Source organism: Nicotiana tabacum, chromosome 19 (genome assembly GCF_000715075.1).
Source record: "Nicotiana tabacum cultivar K326 chromosome 19, ASM71507v2, whole genome shotgun sequence".
In the NCBI taxonomy this organism is placed as follows: domain Eukaryota; kingdom Viridiplantae; phylum Streptophyta; class Magnoliopsida; order Solanales; family Solanaceae; genus Nicotiana; species Nicotiana tabacum.
The window spans coordinates 109,861,241-109,869,473 of NC_134098.1; the positions used below are offsets into that span (position 1 = coordinate 109,861,241).

Consider the following 8,233-nt stretch of genomic DNA (forward strand, 5'->3'; position numbering starts at 1 on the left):
TCATATATAAGAAAATTGTTGCATTTTGGTAGCAGTTAGCTCCCTCTCTAACTAGAAATTTGATAAGAGAAGTGCGAACAGATTACAGGCTAGATTCAAGGTATGCCAGTTGTCCACGGAACTTTCAAGATTGGTTGAGTCTTAAGTGTAATTTAGTAAGAGTATAAAGGATCCTGTGGCCATATCCATCTATCAACTCAAGGCGTTGCAAGCAAATGGTTTTTGAAAAGCGTTAGAAATCGTGGTCAACCTTTTTTCCAGTGCTTCAGCAGGCTTTGGCCTTTTTTTGTTATAGGTATTTAACCGATTCGGAAGATATTGCATATAAAGAGAAAGATAGCCAGTCCTCTTGGGCGGCCGACAATGTTATGTAAAAAGAACCAAGGAGGATCCTATCCTAAAGGAGAAGGAGGAGGAGTAGGAGCTAGCTTTAGGGGCGGAATCGAATGATTACGAGATAAACAATGAGACAAAGTAGAGCACTTATACAATTCGCTTTGAGTATAGGGAAGTCTGATGGTAGGAATTCCTCAGGGCGTATTATGGTTTTTCACCGAGTGGGTGGATCGAAGCGATTGCAGTGAAGAATTGATTTGAAACGAAACACTTCATCTATAGGCATTGTAGAAAGGATAGAATAAGAGCCTAATAGTTCTTTTCGAATCGCTCCAGTACGATGGACCGGGGGGGGGGGGGGGGTCCGCCAGAGAAAATGCAACATGATAGAAGAGTTCGCTTTGCCACGTAAGATCCTCGAATCCACCACGACTACCATCTGCAGTCCATTTTCATTCTCTTCCCTGCCCGGGAAGGGGGATCAAAGAAAGGTAGCCTGCTTCTCTGCTTGACAGATTGAGACTTATGTAGTGGTCAACCTTCCTACCAGAATGCCTTCTTGGTCGAAGAGCCCCCTTTTTACTAGTAAGGACGCAGGATGCAAAAAAACTTTCGCGAAGGACGTTTTCTTCTCTGCCCTCTCCTCTCCAAAGGCCACGGGAGAGACTGCATCCCTTTCCTTCGGTAGCTATTTTTGTTTCCCAAGGATAGTGGTAAATAGGGAAAAGCCCTCTTTCTTTGCTCCGCGAATGAGAGAGAAAGTTATAGGAAAAAATACATTCTCCCTTTGCGAGATCGAAAAATGGAGAACGCATAGCATTCTATGGGTACATAGGATCAAACATAAAGCAGTGCTCTCTTGGCAGAGTTTTAGGCGGCAAGAGACTTTAGGGCTTGTTGGAGCTTCTGAGCGTAACGAATCAAAGCAGAAGACGGATCGAGGTAGCTTGCTTGCCAAGTCGATAGGCGAAGGGCTGAAGGATGGAACGTGCAAAGTAGATCGTGCATCTGTCGTGTGGACCGTTGGTCCTAAGAAATGACTTGTGCGAAGTGACCCACATAGAAAAAGCTTTCCTTTATGTTAGGGGAGCACTAAAAAGAAACTTTAATCGGATGCAGGTATCAAATTCCACCACCGATATATCTAGTGGATTCCTAGGCCTTGACGAATGGCCGACCACCTTTTACGTTACAAGAGAAAAAGGCCCAAAGCATAGCATGATGAACCAATGTGAATGAGTCTAAGCTTTCTTGCCCGAACACGATTGGTGTTGAGCACACTGTGCTACCGTGGTAGCAAAAGAGGTCAGGCGGTGACAATCGAGAGGTTGTCACTGAGCATTCCTAGTCACGCGGGAAAAGTGGTCAAGTGGCAAGGCCATATGCCCGTCTGGCTCCTCGGGGAGTATAGATCACATCCAAATATCTGATGTTGACTTGTATATAAGTCAGATATTAGAAAGGGAAGGCCTGCCAGGCCGTATGCCCATGGGTGCAGGATTCTTTGAAAAAGCGCGGGCAGACTCAAAGACCTGGGACCGTGGCTTAGTAATGAATGAAGGGAAGCTCTCTCCACCAGCTGCTTATGTAGTGGTCTGCCTTATGAAGATCGCTAAGCCTCGCTTCCCTCTCCCCTTCACTTATTAATTAAGTGGAAAATATTCGTCGGCATTCTATAAGCAACTTTACTGAGTCTACGAAGCCTTGCTTTTCTTGTAGTCGGCCCATAATGCCTGCCATCATTTGCTTGCCTCCTTTCTGCTCATAATGCCTAATGCCTATTATTTAGTGCTAGAAGTTAACCACCATAAGCTCACCCTTTGAGTCTCGCTTCCAGTGCAGGTGGCCAAGCATTCTGCCAGACGTCTTGGCATGGGAGCCCAGTTTGCCTTTGGTATTTCAGTAGATCTTCTAAAGTAAAAAGTGCTACTTCCGCCTTACCTACAACTACATTACGCAAGCCCCACTGATACCTACATATAGAGTAAAATTTAAATAAAAAGGTACCAGTGACAGTGACTTTCTAGGTTTATAGATTCAGTCAGCTAAACTCCATCAAACTCCCCAATCAATATCAACAAGATGTCGTGACCGCTTAGGCTTGTTTTACTTTGGTTTGAATGTAATCTAAAATAAGCGGTGCGTATTCAAACAAAGGGAACTGATGGTTGCCTTGTTTAGTAGTACGAAAGTAGTTCTACTATTAAGATGTTTAATATTAATAAGAAATATTCAGTGTTGTAGCTGTAGAACAGAATGTCGTTTGCCTTTACTTTGACTTTCTGAGAAGGACTTAAGTAGCTAAGTTTCCAAAGGTGAACACCCCCCTGTCCTTTATAGTATAGTCGTAAAGGGCTTCTCAGAAAAGTCAGGAAAAAGGCATTCGAAAGGCCGACCATTATCTCATAGGCATTCTGGAGGTAAAACCGACGACTACATGGCTCTATACCAAGTCATGAGCAATAGCGAAGCCAAGACGTTGTCTATAGGCAAAGGGACGAAAGCCCAACGAAGGCCTATGCTACAGTAAGAAAAAAAGTACGTTGAAGTTACGAAGTCACTTAACCGTATACTATACAAAGGGAAAGGTGTCGGTACGGAGTCACGTCAGCTGTGGATATAAACTAGGCTATAAGAAATGGAGTCAACAACTATGGACCGAGACTAAACTAAGGAACAAGGAAGCTTGACTGAGAAAAGAAGTCAAGGAACGAAGCTGCTTCTCTAATAGCCCCGTTAAATAGGAGGGCGAAGGCTTTTTGAAAAAGTCTTTTCTGTCTTGTAAATGAATATTTTTCTATTTAGAGAGAGGGGGCTTCAAGTTATTAGGAAGAGCCTTATGAGACAGATCACATATAGTTCGGGAGCCGAGCCCCTGCGTAAGGGCTTAGGTCAACACTTATATAATAGCCAGCCATCACTTGGAAGCGGGCAAGATGGTGATGAATTGTGATTGGTCTAAACCTTCAACTAGCGACTTATTGCAACCTGCCCAGAATGCCCATACAGACTAAGACCTTATTCACACAACGAAGAAAGGCTGACTGGAAGGGGGCAGTCAGTTGGCTGCTTCTTTGCCATGCACTTTGCTTCGCTTTATTTTATAGAAGAAAGAGACCAAATGATAGTGAACGGCAAGGTCAAGCAATAGAAAGGAGAGTCCCTTGTATGAACTACTACTACTAGAAAATGGTGAGACCATTAGTGAAAGAAGGACCAAGGAGGATCCTATCCTAAAGGAGAAGGAGTAGTAGGAGGAGTCAGTTTTCTTTGAAGATCGAGGAACGTAGTGTCGAACAATTATGCCATTCGGAAGATGTCTTCTACAGAAGAAAATCCTGTTACGAGTAAGTGGAAGGGAAAGATCTCTAGGGATTCTTATCTCATTCTATTCCAGTGGCTCAACCAGTAACCAACGGCGAAAACTAAAAAATCCATGGTTTCCCAGTAGAACCCTATTTCGCCCAAGTTGTTTCGGAACCGGAAAAAAGAAGCATTTTTTCCCACTTGTATATCGTATTTGGCTGAAGAAGCATCGGACAGGTTGGATTTCTTACCTTCTTGTGACTCCATCGACCAAGATCTGCTTTTTTTATATGGTCAATACCAATCTACTTTAGTAGATCATATGGATGTAGAAAGAGCTTCTAATTTGGATGAAATAGAAACATCTCTTTTCCATTTATATTTACCCACTTAATATCTTTGTTTCGTGTGTTCCTGGGAGGAATTTGATCTCGGAATACCACCTAAATAACTATGGCCAGAGAGTCAAATAGGTCGGGAAGAAAGAGTCTGAGGTCGGGTCGGACGACATACATCTTGGTTGGTTCCACCACCACTAGAGATTGGACATATATATAATCTTTCTTCTAAAAAAGGGATTCTTATATATATATTTTAAAAATAGCTGCAAGACCAAAACGGGGTGCAAAAAACCGAAAGCCCTTCTTTTATTTAAGTTCCTCCCAGATACATGGCTTACATACCCGGCTCAACATTCTTGGAAAACAATCGAATCGAGGGTTCGGAGCCGGCTCAACATTCTTGGAAAAGAATTGAATCAAGAGGTACGAGAAAACATTCTTAGGGCCTAGCGCCTAGCGTGAGCCTTATTGAAAATGACTTAGCTAACGACCAATCTTTCTAAAGCAAAAAGTAAGGGCGCAACAGCTGCATGAAGTTGCTTCTTAGGGCATATCCGTTTTCTTGCTCGTTAGCGCTTGACTAATAAGATAGAAGGAGCCTTTCTTGCTTGTTTAGTAAAGTCAAGCTTTGGCGGTAGGGTTGGGGTGGCTTGCTGGGGAACGAGTGCCCTTACTAGTTTTGGGGCTTTGATTGGCAAAAGCAGTTTTTGCCTTCTAGCTAGCAGTTGCCGGATTAGCCTTCAGACTTTCCTTACCCGCCTTTATTGAGAAAGAAGAGATCGAAATGTTGGACATCCATTGCTGTCATGATGAAGCGGTTGAATGTTCATTCTATCCAACACCCGGCCGATCAAACCTATCCTTGGGTTCGATCCAGCAAGTGATTCCCTCCCCGAAAGAGGGATAGTCGTTAGGTCATGAATGGAATGCGAGGAAGAGAGATAAGCAGTTGGCGGGGACCATCCGTTATCGGTCCATATTGGGTAGATCTACCCCTCTCATCCTCTGATCCTTTATCTACCGTTCAATCTATTGATTTTCTTTCTTCTCGACTGGCCTATTACGCACTCGGGCCAATCTACTACACGCTAATAATGGTCTTTTGGATTTCATCTCCTACAAAAATAGCAAGTGGTTGGCCGTTCGATCGAGTCCATCCCTTGAAGTCGTACCCTCCCAGTATGCGTGAGTCTTCCGCCGATTGACAGAAATGCCGGCCGGAATTCGAGAACGGTCCATCCCACCATAATGGATCTCTCCTACCGCTACCTACTAGTGGATCGATTTAGGGAAGGAAAGAAATGCCGATGTTGCAATTCTTCCCATCCCGATAAAGCGAGTCACCCGTGATTCGATAGTTCCATTTTCCGCTGATGCAGGCCGATTGGGATCCCAGCAGTCAAACCACTGTGTTCGTTCCTCACCCTCCTTCCAATCAAATCTATTCTAAGGTGTCCGGAGGCAGGGGAAAGAAAGGAGGGATTGATCGACCAACTTGAACAGATCCATAACCTGCTTCCATCTGTCCTGAATGAGGGAATTAAGGCGGGTATAGAAAGTTTTGCAATATAAGTGGCCCTACTTCAAAGCCCCATAAACCCCCCTTACTCTCTTTCTATAAAAAAAAGCTCTTTCCCCTTTCTTTAATAATATAAGGTAAGCTTTGAAAAATAACACGCTCCCGATAGGAAAATAATCCATAATATCATCCATCGTTGGCATTATTGGAAATAAATCACCCAACTCTTATTCAAAGACCATCTACACACTCCAGCTGCTTTCTTTTGAGCTAGTCAAGCAGGCGTTGAACACGGACTGAGACTCTCCCACCCCTTTGACAGCAATTCTTGCACTTGACGTCGGATCTCCTCATTTGAAAATGGGGATAAGCGAGAAGCTGTTTTGCAGGGTAGACTTGCTCCTACCTGCAACTAAGTCTGCTTCTATATCCTCCTTTTATCTTAGGGGGTAATCAAGCAGGGTCTTGTGGATTTGGAAGAGTCTCGCAGAAAGATAAAGATCTGCACTTCCCTTTTACAACATAGTAGGGAGGTGGCCTCATTCCTAAAAAGCCTTTCCGATTGCCTCCGCCCCTATCTTTTAAAGCTACGGCATCCCACCGATCCCCGAATCGGCTCTGCTAGTTGGCTTTATTGCTATCAAGGCATAGCATTCTATGGACTCTTTCCCACGTCTAGAAATGGTATGCCAACAAACACCATTTATCCTTAGCCAACCAAAGTCTTCTAATGGCAATAACCGCGTTTCCCGTTAAAAATAAAGCGATGTTCTCTTTATGCAGGTAGAACCCTACTCGTATTACCAAGATCTTATGAGTAGGATATGTAATATGTCTATAAGCAAGACGTCGCAACAGACATCTTGCTTTAACTTCCCTATCCCCAACTAATCTACCATCTATCCAAACTCCGAGCATCAATGACTATATTTGCACTGGACAATTCAGACATAGTTTTTGAATACAGCCTTCCGTCTTCTCCTCCTTTCTGTTGATGTTGCCACACAATCTAACGACATCAAAACTCTCTCCTCTCCTAAGCTTGAGAACCCCCGCTATGTTTCCGACTTGAACATACCTTTAGAGCTTCCCAGGCTCTAGGCTCAACAACGTTCACTCTTCCATCTCCAGCTGGTCTATTCAGCACTCCCCTAGCAGCCTTCGTCCGTCTAAACATTGGAATAGTAACGAGAAAAATGCACCAGTCCTCCACATTCATAATTGTTACCAGATCCCCTCTGCTGAGCCTTATCTCCTCTGCAGTAAGCTCTGCTGGCATAGCGCTCCAAACTGATGGCGTCTCAATATTCTCCTGGCGCTGTCCCCCTTTATGAAGTATGTAAAAAGGCTCACGTTTTTTTGGCTTCCTATAAACCCTCCTAGGTTGTGGAAACTTTCTACTCCTCCTGAGATGTCTTTACGTATCTAAAATGACTTTGAGCATCCAACTTCACCGCTGCTGCCTGCTCTCTCCTTCTTTGGCACTTCCCAGTCCACAATAGACCTGGTCTTCTCTTGATCCATCTGAATCACACCCTTGCTAATCCAATGGCCAAGAAATAGCACTTTCTTCTGAGTACTCTTTCATGTAAAGCCTCTTTTCCCACTACACCCGGAACACTGTACTCAGGGTTCCAAACCTCTAGTGAGTGACTATAAAAGATTATGTCATTGAGGTTTTCCACTACAAACTGGTCAAGGTAAGGGTTTGAGTTATCCATTTAAGTGCGGAACAAGACCTGAATTGGGATGATTTTCATAGATCGTTTACTCTTTGTGTACGTTATGGAGTCTCCACTCAAGGTTCAAAACTCTTTCAAATAGCATGAGAGTTGAAAGTCTTCACTTCGACTAGAGCATTAGATTCTTTTTTTATTTTGACTTGTTTAATAGGGCAATGAATGGGAGGAAAGGGGTTCACTGTAGTTTGTCTCTTGAAAATGGTTTTATTTATTTATTACCTTAAAGATCTTTTTCTCTATTTTATTTCATGGTATCAAAGCCAACAATAGAATTAGGGTATTGAGAAAAAGCCAAAACCTGCTTGTATAAGGAGCCAAAACCTGATCGAGGAAACCCTTTTTGTTATATGCCCTATACCCACCCAATTTCTTATGTACACAAGAAGGATCATAATTCTTTATGTTTGGATACCAAGCTATCTTATCAATATATTTACAAAAAAGCCTTCGATGTAGTGATGAAATTGTGATACATAATCAATCCTATTTGTTTTGTTCATTACTAAAATGAATCGAATCCTATCAAATATTTATATTTATCCTTTGAATTACTCATATATATCCTATGAATTTCATTTCGCACCGGAAACTATTCTAGGAGAAGTTCGAATCCGTTCCGTTCGGATATTGATTGGTCTTGGTTTGACATGGTTTACGCGTTACTGGTTCCCGGAAGAGTTAATATCTCGAAGAAAATGAATTTCGTGGAAGTTTGACATTTTGGGATAAAATACGACCCGAGCTAAAATGCCCGGTATTTATGGACTAGTACCATACAAGGTACCACATGGCCATGACAATAAGGCGTACAAGGTATGTTAAAAGTGAGTAGTATTTTATGTAAGTTGAGATAACTCTTAATTATATGGGTAATTGGTTGATTATTGGGTAATGGGAGATTACCTAGTTAATTAAGGAATTGATTGGGTGATTAATTAAAGAATTTGGGTGAGATTAAAACCTCCCCCTCATGGCAGCAAGCCACCCCA

At 42.7% G+C, this 8,233-nt stretch overlaps 1 pseudogene; it reads left to right on the plus strand.

The window, feature by feature from the left end:
• The first annotated feature begins 464 nt into the window (after positions 1-464).
• LOC107815811 (large ribosomal subunit protein uL2mz, N-terminal part-like) lies at positions 465-1,376 on the plus strand (annotated as a pseudogene).
• The last annotated feature ends 6,857 nt before the right edge of the window (positions 1,377-8,233 follow it).